The sequence below is a fragment of the Centropristis striata genome, chromosome 23 (genome assembly GCF_030273125.1).
Source record: "Centropristis striata isolate RG_2023a ecotype Rhode Island chromosome 23, C.striata_1.0, whole genome shotgun sequence".
NCBI classification, from domain to species: Eukaryota; Metazoa; Chordata; class Actinopteri; order Perciformes; family Serranidae; genus Centropristis; species Centropristis striata.
Window position 1 is genome coordinate 2147046 of NC_081539.1, and position 25680 is coordinate 2172725.

The 25680-nt window shown below is 35.3% G+C and overlaps 1 protein-coding gene across 1 annotated transcript in view; it reads right to left on the reverse strand.

Moving 5' to 3' along the window:
• Positions 1–25680, reverse strand: part of dipk1c (divergent protein kinase domain 1C) — a 45245-nt gene that overhangs the window by 15507 nt on the left and 4058 nt on the right. The window lies entirely within an intron of this gene.

Consider the following 25680-nt stretch of genomic DNA (forward strand, 5'->3'; position numbering starts at 1 on the left):
TCGCAGATTTAAGAGATTTTAAGTGACAAATCTGCGCTGACGGCTGTAAAAGCATTTCTGTCCATTCATTTCAATGTAAAATGAGGACAACTTCTTACTTGATTTATTACCTCAGACATGTTTTTCAGGACAACACTATGGTCTCAATCACTAGTAAAAAATCTTCTTCAAGACAATCTGATGTTAATAGTGTAAATAATGGCCCCATTTAGAAGAAAATAGAAGATAAGAATCGTATGATACTATGATTTTATCGGGTGAAGAACTATATTTGTTAACTTCAGTGGATATCAAAATGGGGTCCCCATGTCTCTCTGTGAGGTCGTAGAACCATATGGATTTGTAATATTTTGAGAAAAAAGTTGCAAATTTACTTGTGGCAAATCTGCAAGAAAAAGGTCCAAGATTTACGAGAAAAACGTGAAAAAAACTTTTTTTTCTCGCAGATTCATATACTTTTTTTTTTTTAACCCTTTTTCTTTAACAGTGTAACATTTGAACAGTTTAATGTTTGTGGAGGATTTCTCTGAGCAGAAAGACGTTTCAAACTGTTTCTGTTTCTGAACAAACCCTCGGTGAGAGCAGCTGAGTGTCGGAGGTGTGAGGATGAGGAGCAGGATTATGGTTGTCCAGCTGGAGGATTATCAGCTAATCCTCTCTCTGCCCACATTCCAACACAAACATCCGTCAGTCAGCAGCTCAGAGACGACTCACACACCTGCAGCTCCACCAGCAGCTGCTCCGTCCACCAACCAACCAACATATATCTGCTCCGTCCTCTCCAGAACAAACTAAACCAGTAACACACTGAATAAAGCAGCTTCATGTTAAAAATCTGTGTTTTCTGATGCAGTCTGGTGAACAAAGTCCATGTCTTTCTGCAGAATAACACAGTAATAATGACAGAAATAATCAAAACAAGTAGATTTTCTCTGTTAAATTATGATTTTTAAATTGTAATAAACCAGAATTTATACATAAACAGTTTTCGAAGTACCCACAAGTGTCACAAATGACCAAAAAAATACAAGACAAAGACACAAAATTACCAAAAAAGATAAAAAACAAACAAATATAAAGTTTTCTCCACATATTGAAGTATCGTTTCCAGTTTCCATTTACTAAAAAAAGACACAAAATGACAGAAAAAAACTAAATTACCTAAAAAATACGCAAAATTACCAAAAAAAGACACATTTATATTAAAAATGACACAAAATGACCCAAAAAAGACACAAAATGACCCAAAAAAGACACAAAATGACCAAAAAAAGACACAAAATAGTTTAAAGAAGACAAAATTACCAAAAAAACGACACAAAATTGCTAGTTTTTAGGCATTTAAATGCATAAAAGTTTCAGATTATAACTCTTTAATCCTGCAGGTGAGTGGATGAGGGAACCTGAGTCGTGGTGAGAGAGACAGACGGGCCGACAGGAGAAGAGCAGCAGACAGATATAGATAGGTATACAGACGGGCATGCAGACAGGTATACAGACAGGTATAGAGACAGGTATGCAGACGGTTAATTGGCTCGAGAAACTGAGACTCTGTTATCGGCGCGATGACAGCGCTCTGATGACGGACAGTTAACGTGATGACGGGAGAGTTTAGATAAAGAAGCTTCCTGAGACAGAAACTCCTGCAGAGGCTCTTTAAATCTGCACGGGAACCATTCAGAGTGCATAAGACAGTTTCCATGAATTTACTGTATTATTTTACAGGGTTTTTCTTGTTTATTTTCTACTTTGCGCTACATTCTACACATGCAAATACCATAAAATAAGAGGTTAAATCTATAAATTCATATAATTGGACGGATAGATTTTTTTAACAGTATTATTCAGTTGCTTAATGTTAAATTACAGCAAATTCTATGCAAAAAAAAATAAAATAAATAACACCTTTTACTGAATGTAAAATTAGGACAACTTTCTGTTAGAATTTAACGTGAAAAAAGGAATTAAATAATTTAATAAATAGTGAAAAAAAACTGTAAAAAGTCTGGCACCAAAAGTTTCCAAACTCTTACCGTCAATTTTTTAAATAAAAAAATAACTTATATTTACAGTAATTTATTGTAATATTTATTTTATAGTAATACTACAGTTTATATATATATATATATATATATATATATATATATATATATATATATATATATATATATATATATATATATATATATATATTTAACAATATTAAAAAAAAAATTAAAACACCGATATTTACGGAGATATGATTTTGTTAACTTTTTAACTTTTGCAGTCTTTTTTTCACACTCATTGTGCAGAATAAGGACACACAAAACTTTAAAAAAATGTATAAAATAACTTCCAATTCTTTTCTTACAAACAAGACTTTTTACCATTGTTTTAACTTAATTTTAAAATGATCTTTTTAAAGTATTTTTAAAGAAATTACTTTAACTTATGATTATAACACTTTTTAAAACAATTTTCATTTTTTATGTTTTTAAAAAAAATCTTTTTAATTAAATTATCAGTAAAATAATATACGATTATAAGACTTTTATTTTATTTTATTTTATCCTAATATTATTTTCTATTTCTTTGGAAGTATTTTCAAAGAAGTTGAATCTGTAATATACACACACACACACACACACACACACACACACACACACACACACACACTGTGATGAGAGACAGCAGGAACTATTAAAAGTTAAAAGCGGGAGGAGGAGGACGGTAATTGGAGTGTCTCCTTTGACTCTCAGTGCCTCTCCTCCCACTGCTGTTGAGTCCATCAACACACACACACACACACACACACACACACTTCAGTCAGAGATAAGGAGAAACATTTCCAGGTTTTTATCTGAGGGAGGAGAACGATTTCAGAGTCTGGAGTGGACAGATGGAAGGAGACAGGTAGAGGACAGGTGAGCCTCCATTGAGAAATATGATAATAATAAAAAAAAATGCGACAGCTCATTCCCTTCAATCTCAGTACAACTAACACGACTTCAAACCTTCAGATTAGCTGCAATACAGACGACTAAATACAAGTTCTCGTGCTTATGATACTCCTATAATCCGTCCCCGTGTCTCCGTCTGGAGTTAGTGGCGCCCTCTAGTGGCTGTAGTGATCATGAATGACGGCGAGGACGAGTATAAAGCACAAAGTGTCAGTTAAAGAGGGAGGGAGAGGAGGTGGACGGGTCAAACACACCAGGACTTTCACCAGGAGACAGAAAAAGACACAAAATTACAAAAAATAAATAAAAATGTAAAATTATCAAAAAAGACACAAAACTACCAGAAAAGACCCAAAATTACCCAAACAATACACAAAATTACCAAAAATGCTAAAAAAGACACAAAACTACCAAAAAACCACAAAATTACCAAAACAATACACACAATTTCCAAAAAGATGATGTAAAATGATAATAAAAAGACACAAAATTACCAAAAAACGATGTAAAATTACCAAAAAAGACACAAAATTACCAAAACAATACAAACAATTACCAAAAAAATGATGTAAAACAATAAAAAAGACACAAAAATACCCAAAAAGACACAAAATTACCAAAAAACTATGTAAAATGATTTTAAAAAATGCAGAAAATTGCCCCAAAAAGATGTGAAATTACAAAAAAGAATCACCAAATTTCCATAAAAGACAAAAACACGAAAAAGGATGCATCGTTTAAAAAAAGACAAAAATATTTCCACACTAGAGACAGAAAAAGAGACACGAAAATACCAAAAAAAGACACCTTAACTGTTTCCTAGCAGAGCAGTGTTGGTGTCCATAGGAGTCTATGGGAGCTGTGTCAGCACTGGACTTTGGAGTTTGCTGAATGCACCATGTAAACAACAATCTACACACCTGGATTTTAAAGGGAACGAGACGTGGCACTCTGATTGCACTAATGAGTGTCTGAGTGGGGCTTCTCTGGTCTCAGCTCTAACTGATGATTGTGACTTTAACTTGTGAATATTTGCTCGAAAACGCTTCAACTGGACGTAGTTTTTTTTTTAATCTTGAAGCTCCTCGTCCGCGGGGAGCACACGACTCCCAGAGGAGGAGGAGGTGGAGGAGGAGGAGGAGGAGGAGGAGGAGGAGGAGGAACTCCCCGGAGACGGAGTGCTCTGCAGCCTGCACAGATCCGCTCCAACTCCCTGGATTTCCTCCGTCTTGCATCACATCACTCTCTCCAGCTGCTTCCTCCTTCCTCCTTCCTCAGCCCTGCAGCCTGAAAACTTTCCCACCGCGCTCTGCACAGACCCTCGCCTCGTGTGTGTGTGTGTGTGTGTGTGTGTGAGAGAGGGAAGTGTGTGTGCATAAAAAGGCTGAACATGGTGTGGTCGGTGTCACTCTGATCTTTTTATGACCCTCGATATCTACTGTTTGTTTCACTCAGATTACACTTCACTGTGTCCTTATTTAGAGGAAGACAATGACTCATTTATGTGGTAATTCACAGTGTTATTGTTTTTGGTGGATGCACAATTATAGAAACATGAACTGTGTCGGGACATTACAGCGATTAACCCTCTGAACCAGCATCCTGCCTGCAGGGACTGTTTTCTTTAACAGATCCCCCCAAAATTCACCATTTATCAGTGAAAGAAACTGTAAAAACAGGCGTTATCGTCGAAGTTTGAACTTTCCGACGGTCCTTGAACAGATCATTTGTTAGTTTAGTGACCAAAACTTGTGTTAAATGTTGATATTTGTGTCAGAATGTCTTTGTTCTCCATGTGTCATTTAAAATAAAGCGTTTGCACTAACCAGATCCTGTTAAAAACATTAAATTCTGCTCCTGTTTACACAGAGCAGAGAGGAGTGGACAGGAGAGGCTGGAAACATGATTAATTAAAAAAATAATTTATCAGATAAATTCAACTTTTGTCTTTTTTGTCAACAGAAAAGACAAAAAACAAACACAAAATGACCACAAAAAGACACAAAATGACCAAAAGATGTGAAATTACAAAACTCCACAAAATTTTAAAATAAGTTACATAGAAAAACAATGAAAAAGACACAAAACAACAAAAAACACACAAAATAACTAAAAGAACAAACACAAAATGTCCAAAGTTGTGTCTTTTATTACTAATTTTGTGTTTGTTTGTTTGTTTGTTTTTATCAACCTTCGTGACACTAGTGGACTCTTGGAAAAGTGTTTATATATAAATTTTGTTTCATTCCAATTTTCTTTTCTTTTTTTTAATCAAAGAAATTCAACTTTTTTTCTGATTTCCGTCATTCAAACTGTGTTATTCTGCACAAAGACTGTTGTGCTGATTAGAGCTGCAGGACTTAGAGACTTAATTTGTTGCAGTGAACGGGTTAACATTATACCCAGATCATTTCTTTATTATTTCTCTTTCATTATTCCTCTTCTCCTTTTAATTTCCCCCTTTAATCTTTTTCATTCGTCCCTTTTTCTGCTCACTCTACTTGGTTTCTTCCCTCGTTTCTCTCTCTCTCTTTCTTTCTTCTTCTCTTTTGTCTTGTTTCCTCCTTGAACTGATGTGAAACCGAGTGTTTCCTGATCTTTGCTTCATTAAAAGGTGTGTGCAGCTCTGTGTTCAGCAGCAGAAAGCTGAGCTGTGTCTTCACAGTGAAAGGCTCTTTGTTGCTCCGCTCCCAGCGTTACATTCCATAAAGTAAGAGCTCCAACATTAAAACGCCTTAATGACATTCCTGTGTGTGCCGAGCCCGGAGACCTCGACCGGCCGAGCGAGCACAGAGAGAAACAGAGAGAGAGAGAGAGAGAGAGAGAGAGAGAGAGAGAGAGAGAGAGAACTTTGTGTCTGAACTCGCCGAAGCTGCACAAGTTTTCAGGAATCAGCAGCCTGAAGGTTTTTATTAGAAACTACTGAAGCAAATGAAAGATATTCTGTGGAAGTGCAGCCGAGCGTTTCATTCTATTTGACCAAAAGATGTAAAATTACAAAAAAAGACACAAAACAACAAAAAAGACACAAAATAACTTAAAGAACAAACACGAAATGACCAAAGCCGGAAAACAATAAAAAACAAAAAATTACCCCAAAAATTACACAAAAACCAAGAAATTACCAAAAGTTGTAAAATTACAAAAAAGACACACCATAAAAAAGGGACAAAACAAGAACAATTTAACAACAGAAAAGACATAAAACAACTAATAAAAAAACAAACACAAAATGATCCAAAAAAGACACAAAATGACCTAAAAAAGGTAAAATTACAGAAAAAAGACGGAAAACAATTAAAAAAAACCCCACAAATCAACAAAAAACCCACAATTACAAAAAAGTACACAAAATGACCAAAAGATGTAAAATAACAAAAAACACACACCATAAAAAAGACACAAAATAACAACAAAAAAACAAAAAAGACACAAAATAACTAAAAGAACAAACACAAAATGATCAAAAAAGATGGAAACCAAAAAAAAAAGAGCTGGAAAACAATAAACAACAAAAAAGACTTTGTGTCTGAACTCGCCGAGGCTGCACCAGTTCTCAGGAATCAGCAGCCAGAAGGTTTTAACTAGAAACTACTGAAGCAAATTAAAGATATTCTGTGGAAGTGCAGCCGAGCGTTTAATTATATTTGGTAGAATTACAGCAGAATCAATGGAATGACATTTACAGGCTCGATTCTTCTAAAATATTTAACGTAACTGCAGAAAAAGCTGAGAAGCAGCAGAAGAAGACAGTAGAGAACAAAATGTCAGTTCAACAAACCAGGACTTTCACCAGGAGACGGAAACGACAATTACAAAAAGGCACAAAATGACCAAAAGATGTAAAATTACAAAAAAGACACACCATAAAAAAAGTACACAAAACAACAACAAATAAGACAAAACATAAAAAGACACAAAATAACTAAAAAAACAAAACACAAAATGACCACAAAAAAACACAAAACAACAAGAAAAACTAGAAAATTTCCTATGGGGAAATTGTGAAAGGGCCACGGGGGCTACTGCCGGTGTGTGTACACAATGATGAGATTCTTCAGAGATTTCAAACTATTAATACTAGTAATGTTATGATACTATATAATATACAAGGAGCACACCTACAACAAGCATTCCTTTACAAGTATTTATTTATACAGCAACCTATGACCTTTAACCTCAAAATGTGTGTATCTGGAGGAGTGTGCGCGCTTACGCGTGCATGTGTGTGCGTGTATCTGTAACTGTAATCACATCAAAGGATCAAAGGCATTGGGGTCGACCAATCAGAGCAGAGCAATCAACAGAATTTACTGCCACCCCTTCCATGTTCTGGAACATTGACAGCAGAGGTGGACAAATGAAAAAAAAACTTTGTTAACTGTTACAGCTCCCTTTTTCAGAAATCTCCCTGCGTTTTTAATATGGGAACCAATGAGGCTGTTGGTGGTGTTGGTGGATCATCTGTGGGTCCTACGCCCAAACTATAACTCTGACAGCTTTACCAGAGGATTGTGAGGGAGAAGACTAATTTTCCTACGTTTCTATGTATAAATTATTTCTGTAGAGTGGAATTTGCGGCCTGGAGCGCAGTTTTCAAATTTATTTTTTGAGAATTTTATCTCTCCCTCTACACTCTGGCGATGATGTCACACACTGTGACATGAACATTCCGTGCAATACACATCCATTATAATCTCAGAATTTCTCCAAAAATGATCATGGTCATTGAACAGGGATTGATAAAAAACTATATGACCTATCGAAACGTGGATTAATACACCGATACACAAGACTTGTGTCTACTGTTTAAAGTTTAAATGGAGTCTCTAGGTGAAATTATGCCGGAGAAGTAGACGTTTAAAAATCTCCAATTATTGTTCTTTTGGCCGTCCCATTCACTTCAATGCAAAATTTTGGGCAGTTTTGTTAGTCTGTAGAGAAAAGTAATAGCACACCGATCCCGATCAAACCACATGTTTTGATATATAAGTTGTCCTGCAACTCAAATAGTAGTGGGACGAAATTGCGTCCGGAAGAAGAAGAAGAAAAAATCCACAGTATAACAGTAGTCCTCGGTGCGAAGCCCCGTGGCCCTAATGACCAAAAAAAGTTGTATTTTTTTGGTAATTTTGTGTTTTTTTTTAACCATCTTTCAGGACACTTGTGGGCACTTGGAAAAGTGTTTAAATAAAATGTAAAAAAGATTGAAGATTGAATCAGCTGTAAACGACGTTGTTGTGATTAACGAGTGACCCTGTTAACTGACAACTTTAAGTATTTATCTATAGAGATATATTATAGAGATTTATATATCCTGCAGTGACACACAGTGAGGACACAGAAAAGGGAAACTTGTTGAAGCGTCTCGTTGGGGTTCGGAGGGTTAAACAGGCGGCGAGTGATTCATCAGTGCTGACAGGAGGTCAAAGGTCAAGTGCAGCAACGTACAGAGACCCCACGAACCTGATCAACACGCCACCAGAGCAACGGGAACAATGGAGAGGTTTCTACAGGCTGACGGGTGTGTGAGGTGTGGGCTGAATGACTCGTATTCACCGCCACACACACACACACACACACACACACACACACACATACACACACACACACATAAACACACACACACACACACACACACACACACACACACTAAAACGGCGTGGGCGGGTCCTGACCGCGGGGTCAGTTCACTGGAAGTGTAGGCTGATCTCACAGCCACACACACACACACACACATCTCCCTGCTAATGAGCACACACACACACACACACACACACACACCCTTCTCCACTAAACACACACACATAAACGGAGCAGCGGGTGTTTTTGGTTTGCCTCCACAACGAGCAGGTGACTGTTGTTTTACAGCTGCTGACTTAATGAAGCAGTAAACACACGGGGCCAGTTAGTGGGCGACACACACACACACACACACACACACACACACACACACACACACACACACACACACACACACTTGAGAGTGTTTTTCATTGTGCAGGAGGAGAACGGAGTTGTTTCACAAGTCCAAACTCTTTAAAAAGCGTCTTGGATCAGCTGCCAGAGACATGCAGCTTAGTTTAACTGTCCCGTAGGAGTGAATGAGAGAGAGAAAAAGGTCTTAAATGAAAGTTGAGGATTTCTGGATGTTCAGTCCTGACTGAAGGAGTCAGCTAACATCTGAACATGCAGGAATCCTTAACTTTCATTTAGAACTTTTTAAAGACCGAGTCCATTTATTTTAATGTTCTCAAGCATCTGGGAAAACTCACAAATTTACAAGAAATATGTTTTTTTTTTTTTATGAAACCACCACACAAATTTATGAGAACAAACTCACAAATTTAAGAAAAAAATCAAAAATGGACAAGAAAAAAAACCCTAAAATTTAGGGAAAAAAACTCTCAAATAAAAAAAAAGAAAATCAAAAATTTACAAGAAAAAAAAAAAATCAAATTTTTGCGGGAAAAACGTATTTTAAAAATACTGAAAAAAATAACAAATTTACGAGGAAGAAATCACAAATTTACAAGAAAAAAATAAAAAACTGATGGAAAAAAATCACAAAATAAAAAATGTACAACAAAAAATAAAAAAAATTACGCAAAAAAACTATCAAATTACAAAAAAATAAAAAATTTACAAGAAAAAAAATCGAGTTTACGAGAAAAAAATATTGAAAAAAAATCACAAATTTAAGACGAAAGAAATAAAAAAACTGATCAAAAAAAATCACAAAATAAAAAAATGTACAAGAAAAGAACTTTATGAGAAAACAAATTTACAGTCTCTGAGTGTCTGCAGGTTGAACAGCGTGTTGAGACTCACTGAGTGTTTATCACGACCCCGAAGGCTTCAACTCCTCACGCTGCCGGAGCCTCCATAAATGTTATTAAACCAATTAAAAACTTCTGCTGCCAACAACACACACACACACACACACACACACACACACACACACACACACACACCTCCCTGCAGGCTGCTCTTCATATTTAAACGAGGAGAAACTTCTAATAACTGTGATTAAAGAAATGTTTCTTTGCAGCTGAAGAGACAAAAACATTTCTATATTTACATATTTTCAGAGGTTTGTAAGACGGAACATTTACGGGCAATAAATACGATATAATGTCTGGAAGATATTAATCACAAAAACACATTAAATTGGTCTGAACATGAAGGTAAATTGCAGTTAATTTGCATGATTTTTAAAAACACACAGAACAGTTTTGAGGTCGCTACTTGAACTTTGCTTGAGTTGTTGCATTTGATGTGACTTTATACTTCGACTACATTTAGCCGACAGCTTTAGTTACTTTTTTTAGATCAGGATTTAGTATAAAATGATGCAGAAAATACTGAGTAGCAGCAGAAGATTAGCTGTGAGGACGGAGACAGGAGAGCACAAAGTGTCAGTTCAACAAACCAGGAGACGAAAATAAATAAAAGACACAAAATTACAAAACAGACACACAATAACTAAAAGAACAAACACGAAATGACCAAGAAACGATGTAAAATTACAAAAAAAGACAGAAAATGATTTAAAAAAACACAAAACAACAAGAAAGACAAAAAAACAACAACACAAAATGACACAAAACTGCACAAAAAAACAAAAAATGTCCAAAGATAGACACACAAAAAAACAACAAAAAAGACACAAAATGGCCAAAAGATGTAAAATTACAAAAAAGACACACCACAAAAAAGATGCAAAACAACAACAAAAAAGACACAAAACAACAACAAAAAAAGACACAAAACAACAACAAAATAACAAAAAAGACACAACATAGAAAATACACAAAACAACAACAAAAAAGACACAAAACAACAACAAAACAACAACAAAATGACCACAAAAAGACACAAAACAACAAAAAAACAACTTTTTAAAAAACACAGAAAATTACCAAAAAAAGTTGTCTTTTGTGTTTTGTGTTGTTGGGTTTTTATTTTTGTTTTTACCAACCTTCAGGACACTTGTGGGCACTTGGAAAAGTGTTTATCTATACATTCTGTTTTATTCACATTTGTAGAAAATATTTTATCTGAGAAATTCACCTGGAGTGGAGACGCAGCCAGTTGTTTTTCTAGAGACACACACACACACACACACACACACACACACACACACACACACACACACACACAGCTGCTGCTGGTCACACAGCTGCAGGTTGTAGTTTTAGTGTCCTTCTGAATATTTCATGAGTCGTATTATTATCAGAGTTTGACACGATGATGTAATTAGAGACGTGGAGCTGCTTCGTGTTTTAGCCGCGAGGCTTTAAAGTCCTATCAGAACCCACAGCATCCGTCCTCACAGAGACCGCCTGCTGCATGCAAATATAACCACACACACACACACACACACACACACACACACACACACACACACACACACACACACACAGCACAGTGGCTGCAGACTAAAGGCAGAGCGAGGTGTGTGCTGACATTAAACCTATGAGCTGATTTTGATCTACGAATCTCATGCAAAACATGCAAACGACAGCAGGCGGCGAGGTGGATGATCAGGGGCGGCGAGGATGTTTCTGTGGAGGATCCTGTGTTTTGGTTCAACAGTGTGAGAAAGAAGCTGTGACACCCAAAACAAATCTAAATAAACCGCAGACTGCATCTAAACAACATAAAGCCTACATTTGTACATTTGTGATCAAATTGTTGTTTTTTTCTTCAAAATTTTTGCTTTTTTTTCATCGTCAGTTTGTGATTTTTTTCATTCATTTAAAAAAAAAATTCTCCTAAATTTGATTTTCTTTTGTCTCAAATTTGAGTTTCTTTCTTCGTAAATTTGTGATTTTTTAAATGTATTTTCTATTTGTTTTCACGTAAATTTAAGTTATTTTCTTGTAAATTTGTGATTTGTTTTTCATATTTTTTTTCTCGTAAATTTGAGCGATTTTCTTGTTCATTTTTGATTTTTTTTCTGGTAATTTTGAGAGTTTTTTTCTCATAAATTTATGATTTTTTTTAAATTATTTGTGTTTTTCTTTTAAATTTGAGTTTTTTTCTAGTAGATTTGTATTATTTTCTCCCCAAAAATTTGTGATTTATTCTTGCAAATTTGTAATTTTGGTCGTCTTCCTTCCTTTGGTTGGGACTGTGTTCTCACCTGCAGAGAACCAACTCTGAGAACCCAGAACCCCATTTTTAGAGGAGCAGAGTTCTTCTTTGGTCACCAGAGTTGGTTTTAGGTTCACAGCAGCAGAAACCAAACAGACCATCAGACAAACTGGTTGGTTTTTGGCTTTTTTCCCGACCCGTGCTAGAAAGATAACCAGAGGAAGGACTTTTAAACTCCCATGAAGTGGAACTGTTTGTTAGAGCAGTGAGGATCTTTAATGAGGATCTTTAGTGAGGATCTTTAATGAGGATCTTTAGTGAGGATCTTTAATGAGGATCTTTAATGAGCAGCTCCAGATTTAAACCCTGCTGGCTGATCTAAGAGGCTTGAAGCTGTTCTGGGGTCAGTGTGGCTTCACACAGAATAGCAGAGACGTTGGCCTTGTTGACGCTTTGTTGGGACCCTGCAGCGTCCTCGTTGCTCTGCAGCTCTCATCTCAACATGCTGCTCCCTCTTTTAACTCGCTCCTCTTTTCTTATCTGTCCTCTCTCCTCCTTCTCCTCTCTGACCTCCTCCTCTCCTCTCCCTTTCTTTCTTTCTTTCTTTCTTTCTTTCTTTCTTTCTTTCTTTCTTTCTTTCTTTCTTTCTTTCTTTCGGCCTCTCCCCGTGCAGAATTATTTTATTTTATTTTATTAATTCTTTTTTAAATAATTTTGTTTTGGTTTTTTTGGATAATTTTGTGTCTTTTTAAATATTTTTGTGTATTTTTTTGTGGTAATGTACCTTTTTCTAATAATTTTGTGTCTTTTTTTAGTAATTTTGTGTCTTTTATTTTAGTAATTTTGTGTCTTTTTTGTAATTTTGTGTCTTTTTTTGGTAATTTTGTCTTTTTTTCTAACAATTTTGCTTCTTTTTTTGTAATTTTGAGTATTTTTTTGTAATTTGTGTCTTTTTTTGAATTTTTGGGGTCATTTTGTGTCTTTTTTAAGTACTTAAGTGTTTTTTCAGTCATTCTGTGTCTTTCTTTGGTCATTTTGTGTCTTTTTTAGGTAATTTTGTGTCTTTTTCTAATAATTTTGTGTCTTTTTTTAAGTAATAAAGTGTTTTTTCAGTCATTTTGTGTCTTTCTTTGGTCATTTTGTGTCTCTTCTCCCTTTCTTCCTCCCTTCCTCCCGTGTAGCAGACATGGCTGGATAGAGATGGAGGAAGCGTGACGGTGTTTGGTTTCCTTCAGCTGTGGAGGCGGAGAACGCTCTCCACTCGTCTCATTACCAACAATTAAGGTTTTAGGTTCACTTTAGTGGACGAGTTTCTCTCTTTGCTCCACTTTACTCCTCTATAGCTCCTCTATAACTCCTCTATAACTCCTCTATAACTCCTCTATAGCTCCTCTATAACTCCTCTATAACTCCTCTATAGCTCCTCTTTCAGTCCTCCACAGTTATCTGACAGCCTCACTCACTTCACAACATGCAGAAAATATAACAGAAATAACTCAGAGATCCTGGTGTGGATCTGAGCTGGTTATAGTGTAGAAACAACAAAAGACAATACATTTGTGTGTTTTTTTTTCATTTATTTTCTATTTGTTACCTCGTAAATTTATTTAAATTATTTATTGTGATTTTTTTGTCATAAATTAGTTTAGTTTTTTTTTTCATTTCTTCATTTTTTTTTCTCTGAAAATTTGAGTGTTTTTCTTGTCAATTTTTTTTAAAATTTTTTTCTTAGTAATTTTGAGAGTTTTTTCTCATAAATTTATGATTTTTTTCATTATTAAAAAAATATGGTATGGATCTGAGCTGTTTATAATGTGGAAAACAACAAAAAACATGTTTGATTGATAGCTTCTTATTTTCTATTTCTTTCATCCTAAATGTAATTTTTTTTTTTTAAATTTGTGATTTTTTCGTCATAAATTTGTGGGTTTTTTTTAATTTATTTTCTATTGGTTTCCTAGTAAATTTATTTATTTTTTCTTTTAAATTTGTGATTTTTTGTCATCATTTTTTTTTCTTTTTTTCTTTTTCTTTTTTTTTTTTTTTTTTTTTTTTTTCTCGGAAAATTTGTGTGTTTTTCTTGTAAATTTTTCGTTTTTTTTCCTAGTAATTTTGACAGTTTTTTCTCATAAGTTTATGATTTTTTTCATTATTTAATTTTTTTTTTTAATTTGTGAGTTTTTTCTCATAAATTTCAGTGTTTGTCTTTTAAATTTGATTTTTTTTCTAGTAGATTTGTATTTTTTTCTCTCAATTTAAAAAAAAAAAAATTCTCATAAATGTATGACTTTTTCCTTGTAAATGAGTGACTGATTCATGCAAATTTGAGAGTTTTTTTTTCTTGTAAATTTGTAAGAGAAGTGCTCAGAGATCCTGGTAAAAACATGTTTGATTGATAGCTTTGAAGTGTTCAACATGCTTATTTCTAGATTTAATAATCTAAATTTATTAAATCTTGTCAAGGTAAATTATCTGTCCATGCAGCAAGATCATTTCCCTCAGATTTACTGTTTGATCTGGTTTTTAGACTCCCCTTTTTTTTGCAGTGCAGCCAAAATGAACCAGATCAAGAGAAAACATTTGCACAAAAATGTCCATAATGATGCATAAGGGTTAATACTGTGCATTATTCATAATATTTATATTTATTATTAACAATGCATGCAAGAACCAACAGTTTTGCATGCAGCGTTTCTGCAGAACTTCATTTATTTTGCATGTTGAGTGAAGTTGTTGCTCTCCGTGTCACTGCATTTAAGAAGTGATCTGTCCTCCTGCTGTTGCCTGGCAACACGCAGCAGCTTGTCAGGAGACGCCACATTCAGACGTTTCATATAAAGAATTTATATTTAGATGTATAGAGAGGCAGCAGCAGCAGGTGGAGGGTCAGAGTGTGACAGAAGCTGCAGCAGAGACACTGGAGCTGTTCAGGGACACAAAACTGAGACTGTCAGAGCAAGACGGTGGTCTTTGAACGCCTCACGGGTCAAGAAACTCCAGTTAGGTCCCGTCCAGAGAGAACCAGCTGTCTGCAGATATTACAGATAACTACTGCTACCTCCTCATCCTATACTAATACTAAAAACATCACATATAATATAGTAAAACATATTTTACTGCATCATGTAAACTTTAACTACAGACTTTTACAAAGAAGTGTTGTTGTCTAAAAACAAGATAAAAACAGTAAATCTGAGGGAAATGATCTTGCTGCATGGACAGATGATTTACCTTGACAAGATTTATTAAATTAAGATTAGTAAATCTAGAAATAAGCATGTTGAACACTTAAAATATTTGTTTCTTACCAAGATAAAAAAAAATGACTAAAAAAGACACAAAATGGCTAAAAAAGACTCAAAATTACTTAAAAAAAGACACAAAACGACTTAAAAAGACACAAAATGACTGAAAAAAGACATAAAACGACTTAAAAAGACACAAAATGACTAAAAAAAGACACAAAATGACCAAAAAAGACCAAAAATGACAAGAAAAGACACAAAATGACCAAAAAAGACTCAATATTACTTAAAAAAGACACAAAATGACTAAAAAAAGACACAAGATTACAAAAAAGACACAAAATGACAAAAAAAGACACAAAATGAGAAGACATAAAGATATGGAAAGGATTCAAAAATGGACAAAATAGCCCTATAAGACTCCATAGAGTTAAGACTTAATTTCCTATTTTAAGTGTTCAACATGCTTATTTCTAGATTTAACAATCTTGATTTAATAAATCTTGTCAAGGTAAATTATCTGTCCATGCAGCAAGATCATTTCCCTCAGATTTACTGTTTGATCTGGTTTTTAGACCTTTTTGCAGTGAACACACTTGATCTCCAGGTGATTGACTCCATGCAGACGGTCTGTCACGGCTCAGCTTCATTATTTAATGCTGCAGCATCGATCCTCAACTATCTGGACCTCAGTGTGTTTCTGAGTCGTGTCGTGTGATAATTAAAGTGGCGTCAGCAGGAAACGCCTGTTTAACCTCCAGTTAACCTGCAGCAGCAGGAGGCTCAGCAGCAGGAGCAGCAGGAGCAGCAGGAGCACGGCTCCTTTTAATTAGTTAGTTCACGACTCCTCTTTGGAAAAAAAAACTACTGGAGCAGCTGGAAAAGTCCTCAACACAAAGCTGGAATTTTTAAAAAATGTATTCCTATTATATTTAAGGTTTGATGACATTCTTTTTTTAATTATTTATTTCTTCTTTATATAGTTTTTTAAAAAGGTGTTTAGGTAAAACAAAAGTTTTATAAATAATACTACAACTACTACTACTACTACTAATAATATACTTCCAAAAAATAGAAAATTATAATGGAATAAAATAAATGGTTAAAAGTCTTACAATCATAGGTTATTTTACTGATAATTTCTTTAAAAATATATTTTTTAAATAACACTAAAAATGGTTTAAAAAAGTCTATCATAAGTTACCATAATTACTTTGAAAAAACTTTAAAAATATATGTTTTTTAAATTAAATTTAAACAATGGTAAAAAGTCTTGTTTGTAAGAAGAGAATTGAAAGTTATTTTGTTTAGAAAATAATAATAGAATAAAATAAAATAAATGGTTAAAAGTCTTAAATCGTAGGTTATTTTAAGGATCATTTTTTTCAAAAGATAAAAAAAAACCCCCATAAAAAATGGTTTAAAAATAGTTTTTAAAAGTATTATTATCATAAGTTATGGTAATTTCTTTAAAAATACTTTTAAAAGATTTAAAAAAATTAAATAAATTAAGACAAGTAAGAAAGACAACAAAGACAACAAGAAAGTCTTGTTTGTCAGAAAATAATTGTAAGTTATTTTACAGAATTTTTTATCGACAAAAAAGGTGAAGTACGGGAAAGTTTTGTGTGTGCTTATGCTGCACAATGTGTGTGTGTGTGTGTGTGTGTGTGTGTGTGCTGACATTGCAGGGCCCCTGCTGCAGTGCATTGTGGGTACAAACCCCAAGACTGGGGACCTGTCCGTCAGCCAGTTGCCCGGGGCGCCCGTCTGAAAAAAACACTAAAAAAACACTTTGTTGTTTGCCAAGAAAATCTTTGTGTGTGTGTGTGTGTGTGTGTGTGTGTGTGTGTGTATGTGTGTGTGTGTGTGAGCAGACTGATGATCAGTTATTTTGTGAATAACAAGCTGTTCTGCAGCTGGTTTCACTGATTTATAGAGAGAGACTCTCAGCCATCCAGATTTATTTCTGACGCATCAAATTTATTCTCCATTCTCTCCTTTTAATTTGGCGGGGTACATCTTGTCTCCATATTAATATTGCCTCTCCATGTTGATGCTGTTAGAGAGTTTTAGTTCCCTCCAGGCGGCTGTTAGTTTCACTTCTTTCCTATCAGATCCTCCGACTGAACCGAGGTCACAGCAACCATTACAGCTTCAACTTTAATTAACAGTTATAAGAGTGTGTTTTAAAAAAAATCCTCCTCTCTGTGTTTTACTGCAACATATAAAATATCTATGAGTCTATAAGTCCTGCAGCTCTTTAGAATAACACAGTTAGAATGACAGAAACCAGGAAAAAAGAAAAAGTTGAATTTGTCCAAGTGTCTGAATGGTGTAAGAAAATGAGACCAAATGAGACAAAATGACAAAAAAAAAGACACAAAATTGCTCTCCTGTCCTCTCCTCTCAGCTCTGTGTAAACAGCCTCTCCTGTCCTCTCCTCTCAGCTCTGTGTAAACAGCCTCTCCTGTCCTCTCCTCTCTGCTCTGTGTAAACAGCCTCTCAGTGAATATTTGTCACATGACCGTCAAAGTTTCCGAAAAAGTCCTAAAGAATTACCAAAACAAGACGTACGATTACCAAAAAGACACAAAATTTCCAAGAAAAGTTGCAAAATTACAAAAAAGACGTAAATTTCCCAAAAAAGATACAAAATTTCCACAAATTACCAAAAAAAGACACAAAACGACCAAAAAAGATGTAAATTTCCAAAAAGACACAACATTTCCAGAAATGACCAAAAAATGACACAAAATTACCAAAACAAGACGTGAAATTACAAGAAAAAGTCCACATATTGCACATTACTGAAGTATTATCATATTTCCAGCCTCTCCTGTCCTCTCCTCTCTGCTCTGTGTAAACAGATTCTTGGTGAATATTTGTCACGTGACCGTCAAAGTTTCCGAAAAAGTCCTAAAGAATTAACAAAACAAGACGTACGATTACCAAAAAGACACAAAATTACCAAGAAAAGTTCCAAAATTACAAAAAAGGACGTAAATTTCCCAAAAAACATACAAAATTTTCAGAAATTACCAAAAAAAGATGTACATTTCCAAAATGACACAACATTTCCACAAATTACCAAAAAAAGATACAAAATTACAAAAACAAGACGTGAAATTACAAAAAAGTCCACATATTCTACATTATTGAATTACTGTCATGTTTCCAGCCTCTCCTGTCCTCTCCTCTCTGCTCTGTGTAAACAGCCTCTCCTGTCCTCTCCTCTCAGCTCTGTGTAAACAGATTTATGTCTTCAGTGTCTCTGAGGAGAATTTAATGTTTTTAACAGGTTTATCTGGTTTATTTTAAATAACACATGGCGAATAAAGACATTCTGACACTAAAATCAATATTTAACACAAGTAACGGTCACTTTTAATAACCGATGATCCATTCAAGGACCGTCAGAAAGTTCAGACTCTGACGATAACGTCTGTTTTTACAGTTTCTTTCTATGATAAACGGCGTATTTTTGGCGATTCTTTAAAGAAAAGAGACTTTGGAGGGTTCAGAGGGTTCAGGAAACATCAGAGGAGATTAAAATGAAACCTGAAACCTGTTTCTGTTTCTGTCTGCGTCTGTTGAATCGATGAGTGATTGCGTACTGCTGTCGGACTAATCCATCAAACACAACGTTCACGTCTTTCTGCAGAAGAGTTTTAATTTCCCTTCTGTTCTGTGACAGAGTTGAACCTGCGGCTGAACATCCAGAGTTACCTGAGCTGATTTACAGCTGCTGCTGCTGCAACATCTGCACACTCTGCTGCTGTAAATCAGGATCCATCTGAGTTACAGCACGCTCCGTTCACCATTGGACTCTATGGGACTGTTGGTTGGAGATGCTGTCACATTCAAGCTCACTGAGACAAATCTGTCCGTCGACTGATTCCAGAGTCAGATGTCTGCGACCGGCATGGTTTTCTCTATAATATGCTTTTTTTTTCGCCTCGTGTTGCCTTTTTTTGGAAATATTGTGTTTTTTTTTGGTAATTTTGTGTATTAAAAAAAAAAATGTTGTGTCTAGTATTTGTTAATTTTGTGTCTGTTTTTTTTAAAATGTATCTTTTTTTGGGGGTAATTTTGTGTATTTAAAAAAAAAAAGTTGTGTCTTTCTTTGGTAATTTTATGCCTTTTTGTCACTTTATGTGTTGTTTGGCTGCCTTGTGTGTTTTTTGGTAGTTTTATGTCTTTTTTAATAAGTTTTTGGGGAAATTTTGTGTCTTTTTTAGGAAATTTTGTTCTTTTTTTGGTCATTTTTGGTAATATTGAGTCTTTTTTGCAATTGTGTCTTTTTGGTGGTTTTACGTGTTTTTTTTTTAAAATATGTGGGTTATTTTGGGTAATTTTGTGTCTTTTTTGGTAACTTTATGTCTTTTTGTAAGTTTGTGTCTTTTTCTGGAAATGTGTGTCTTTTTTGATAATTTCAGTCAGATTTCTGTCATTCTAACTGTGTTATTCTGCAAAAAGACTGTTGTTCTGATTGTGCTGATTCCACAGAGCTGCAGGACTTAGAGATTTATAGAGATTTTATATGATGCAGTGAAACACGAGAACAGAAAACGCTTTGAAACGTTTCGTTGAGAAGTAATTCAGTGTGTTTTCTGGTTAATGTGCTCGCTTGTCAGCAGCTCAGTAAACTTTGACTTCAACACCAAAAGTGTCATCAGGGAGTTTTATCTTTCTTTTACCAGCTGGCTGTGTTTCGCTCTGTCGACCTGCGGCGTCTAAACGGCCTGTTTGTGTCTTTCCTCGGAGACGGGAGTCAAGTTTTCTGCCGGAGGGGACAGAAAGACGACCACCGGGTCAGCTCAACGTCAGCCTGTTGGTTTTAAAGGGTCGGGACCTCCACAAACCTCTGAAGGTAACGAAGCCACTGTTTCTCTCATGGTTTGAAAGGAGAAATTCATTTAGTTCCCACTTAAAGGCAACTTTTCTGCATTAAAAAACAACAAAAAGAGAGTTTTAAGTTCAGTGTGCTTAAAAAAGAACATTATATACTATCCACCGGGCTTATTCCTGCATTTTATTTTATGTGCTTGCTTGCAAAAGCACATTAATTGTTATTGCGTGGGCTAATTCTTATTTTGTGTGCTTGCTTGCAAAAGCACACTAACTACTATTCACTGGGCTTATTTTTATTTTTATTTTGTGTGCATGCTTGCAAAAGCACACTAACTACTATTCACTGGGCTTATTTTTATTTTTATTTTGTGTGCATGCTTGCAAAAGCACACTAACTACTATTCACTGGGCGTATTTTTATTTTTATTTTGTGTGCTTGCTTGCAAAAGCACATTAATTGCTATTGCGTGGGCTAATTCTTATTTTGTGTGCTTGCTTGCAAAAGCACACTAACTACTATTCACAAGGCTTATTCTTATTTAGTGTGCTTGCTTGCAAAAGCACACTAATTGTTATTCTGTGGGCTTATTTTTGTTTTGTGTGCTTGCTTGCAAAAGCACACTAACTACTATTCACCCAGCTTATTTTTATTTTTATTTTGTGTGTTTACTTGCAAAAGCACACTAATTGTTATTCGTGGGCTAATTCTTATTTTGTGTGCTTGCTTGCAAAAGCACACAAACTACTATTCACTGGGCTTATTTTGTGTGTGTGCTTGCTTGCAAAAGCACACTAACTACTATTCACCGGGCTTATTTTTATTTTTTCAAATTAATCGGCAAAAACATACCCAAAAAATTCCCCCAATTTTACCCTATGGAGAGGTTAGAGTGGATGACATCATCGCTAGAGTGGAGAGGGAGAGAAAAATTTGTCCATAAAGAAATTTGGGTAATTCTGTGTCTTTTTGGTCATTTTTACCTCTTTTTGGTAAATTTATATCTTTATTTGATCGTATAGTGTCTTTTTTTTTTTTTTTTTTTAACTTTTACATCATTTGATAATTTTCTGTCTCTTTTAGTAATTTTGTGTTTTTTGGGGGTAATTCTGTGTCTTTTTTGGCAATTTTACCTTTTTTTTTAACCAATTTTATCTTTTTTTGAGTCAAGCACACTCACAAAATTTCTTCAGAAATGTTCTAATTTAACTTGATGCCCTGAAAACTTATTCATAAGGAATGCCAAACTTGTATCCAGCTTATTAAAGCTCTCAGGTTAGTTAACGGCCCTTTAACAGTATTTTTTCCAGCTTCAGTGGACAGCGGAGTCACAGACAGACTGACACTTCCCATGCAAGCACAGTTTGTGTTTCAGCAGCAAACGTTGTCAGGCGTCTTCAGAGGAAGTGCAGATGTGCTGCAGATAAACCTGCTGTTTTCTCTGGTGTACGTCCCTGTAAAGGATCATTACAGGAACAGAGGTGGGCTGTAAAAAATGTAGCGTCGGGCCATAAATAGGCAGAGGAATGCCGGAGACGTGCAGGGACAGGGTGAGACCACGCAGCGCCATAAATAGTCCGACCATCACCAGAAACACACAACAAGTTCTCTGCCTCAACGCAAACCATGTGTGCAGAGCAAGTCAATCAGTTAGTCAACCTGAAGACTCAGCAGCAGAGTTTATCAACTGGACTCAACACATTCATTCATTCATTCATTCATCTATTTATAAAGAGCAGCAGGTTGACTGTGGAGATTGTATGTTTATGTTCCAGACACTTTATCCTGATAACCTGCAGTTACAGGCAAAAAAAACACTGTTTTATCATCCATTATTGTGTCCTCCCGTATGTAAATCTTTGTGCTAAGTGGAGTGTCTCTACCACAGCTCCCATAGACTCCTATGAGAGTCTCTACCACAGCTCCCATAGAGTCCTATGAGAGTCTCTACCACAGCTCCCATAGAGTCCTATGAGAGTCTCTACCACAGCTCCCATAGACTCCTATGAGAGTCTCTACCACAGCTCCCATAGACTCCTATGACCGTCTCTACCACAGCTCCCATATACTCCTATGAGAGTCTCTACCAAAGCTCCCATAGAGCTTTTTTTTTGGTAATTTTATGTAATTTTTGTGATTTCACATCTTCTTTTGTCATTTTGTGTCTTTTTTGTGATGTTTACATCTTTTTGGGGGGTGATTCTTTTAGTCTTTTTTTGGTAATTTTGTGTCTTTTTTGGTAATTTTGTGGGTTATTTGGGTAATTCTTTGTCTTTTTGGCAATTTTACCTCTTTTTTCTTGTAAAATTTGGTAATTTTGTGGGGGGTTTTGTGTCCTTCTTAGGGTAATTTTGTTCGTTTTTACGGTCACTTTACCTATTTTTTGGTCATTTTTGGTAATTCTGTGTCTTTTTGGCAATTTTACCCCTTTTTTGGTAAAATTTCGTAATTTTGTGTTTTTTGGTAATTTTGTGTTCGCTTTTTTGGTCACTTTACCTATTTTTTTTGTCCTTTTTTTGATAATTTAATAATCATTTGATCATTTTGATCTTTCCTGGGTGAAAGTTAATCTGACATGTGTCTGACTTCTTGTATCCTCTCCGTCATTCAGATCAGCTTTAAACCTGAAACAGGTTCTTTGTTTCCTGCTGACAACCTCAGTGACATCATCAAACAATAATGATATCAAATCCATAACTTTCTCCCAGGAACCGGACATGAATCAGACGTTCACACGGACATGATAAGGAACTTTAAATGAGAACTCTGTTTGATGTTGGAACAAAGAGAAAAAGCTTTTAGTAGTTTATTTATTCTGCAGCACAACGGGACAGAAATGTGTTTGTGATAAAAACTTTATCTGTAAAATGACTCGTGGTCCGTTACAGCAGCTCTGTCTTTAAGAATACGGACAGAAAACTTATGAGAGAAACATTTGGACAACATGAGAAGGTTTGTTTTCAGACAGAAATCTCATGTGGAGCAGCTGTCGGCACAGAATTAATGTCTCTGAAATGAATGAGCACCAACCAGAGTTTCCCAAGAGTGTATTTATATCTTTGTCCCATGACATCATCGTCCTGCACACAGTGGACGTATATATAAAGGTCCAGACTGAGTCCCGAGGACGTTTAACCCTCCGGACCCCAACCAGACCATTCACAAATGTTTCTTCTAAAGAAACTGTAATAACAGGTGTTATGGTCAGAGTCTGAACTTTCCAACGGTCCTTGAATGGATCATCGGTTATAAAAAGTGACCAAAACTTGTGTTAAATGTTGATATTAGTGTCAGAATGTCTTCATTCTCCATGTGTCATTTAAAATAAAACGTTTGCACTAAACAGAGCAGGGGTCTAAAACTCAAATTACCTGTAGGGGGCCGCTGGAGGCAATATCAAAAGGACCAAAAAAAGACACAAAATGACCAAAAAACCCCACAAAATGACAGAAAAAGACACAAAATGACAGAAAAAAAACTAAATTACTTAAAAAAAGAAATTAAATGACACAAAAATGACACAAAATGACAGAAAAAAACTAAATTACTTAAAAGAAATTACACAGAATTACCAAAAAAGACACACAATTGTTAAAAAAAGACACAAAATGATTTTTAAAAAGACACAAAGGCAAAGCCTAACTAAATTATATATCAAAACGTGCGGTTTGATCGGGATCGGTGTGCTACTACTTTTCTCTACGTAAATTTGAAAACTCCCCAAAATTTTGCATTGAAATGAATGGGACGGCCGAAAAAAAATGAGTGTAAAAGAACAATAATTGTAGATTTTTAAACGTCTACTCCTCCGGCATAATTTCACCTAGAGACTCCATTTAAACTTTAAACAGTAGACACAAGTCTTGTGTATCGGTGTATTAATCCACGTTTCGATAGGTCATATAGTTTTTTATCAATCCCTGTTCAATGACCATGATGATTTTTGGAGAAATTCTGAGATTATAATGGGTGTGTATTGCACGGAATGTTCGTGTCACAGTGTGTGACATCATCGCCAGAGTGTAGAGGGAGAGAAGAAACTGTCAAAAAATACATTTGAAAACTGCGCTCCAGGCCGCAAATTCCACTCTACAGAAATAATTTATACATAGAAACGTAGGAAAATTAGTCTTCTCCCTCACAATCTTCTGGTAAAGCTGTCAGAGTTATAGTTTGGGCGTAGGACGCACAGATGATCCACCAACACCACCAACAGCCTCATTGGCTCCCATATTAAAAATGCAGGAAGATTTCTGTAGAAAAGCATATTTAACATTTTTTTTAGCTCGCTCTAACAAAGCTATTTTTTCATTTTTATTCACAAAAATCATATGTAGACGTTCAGGAAGAACTCAGGATGCTCAAAGTGAAGTCGGATCAATGATAGGTATTATGGTTTTGCCAAAAATGCTTTCTGTTCGAGGCCACAAATTCCAGTCTGTCCACCTCTGGCTGCTGTCACTGTTCCTGGACATTCAGGTGTCAGTTAATTCTGTTGGTTGCTCTGCTCTGATTGCCTTTGATCTTTGCTCTGATTGATCTATCCCAAAGCCTTTGATCCTTTAATGTGATTACAGTTACAGATACATGCACGCGCACACACACACACACACATTTTGAGGTTAAAGGTCATAGGTTGCTGTATAAATAAATACTTGTAAAGGAATGCATGTTGTAGGTGTGCTCCTTGTATATTATATAGTATCATAACATAACTACTAAGTTATTCTATTTTTAAATTTAAATGTATTTTTTAAATACAGTATATTATCTGTATTTTTAATACGGTAAATTAAATACTTTTTTTCTGTGTTTTTGTGATTCTTTTCTCCACAGTGAGTCCCTCTCCACATGATCCTTCACCATTTACATCCCAGAGAAGCTTTAAGTGCTGAAACACAGTTTCAACACGTTTGCGGGTTAATCTGCAGCTTCAAAAGCAGCTGACAGCTCTGAGAATGGAGGGATCAGCTGACAGGAAGGAGGGAAGGAGCAGAGGATTGATGGACTTTACTTCAGGTGAGTCCAACACCTGCAGCCTGAACCACCAGCGCTCAGTAATCCGCTAAGCTGTCAAGTCAGTGAACGCATCGCCAGCCCGTGTTTGTGAAGCTCCAGCAGATCTGCAGAAAGCCGAGCGGCTCTGAGCTTCAGCTTCCGGAAACCCAAAACGTCTTGTTGGTCTGCGTCAACAAGTTAGCGGAGCCGAAACATTTTAAACAGTGTGAAAAAGACACAAAATGACCCAAAAAAGAGACAAAATGACAGAAAAAAACCCACAAAATTATGAAAAAAAGAGACAAAATTACCAAAAAAGACACAAAATTATTAAAAAAGACAAAAAATTATGAAAAAAGTGACAAAAATACCAACAAAAGACACAAAATTATGAAAAAAGAGACAAAAATACAAAAAAAAGACAAAATTATGAAAAAATACACAATATTATTTTTAAAAAAGACAAAATATTATGGAAAAAAAACACAAAATTACCAACAAAAGACATAAAATTATGAAAAAAGACACACAATTACTTAAAAAA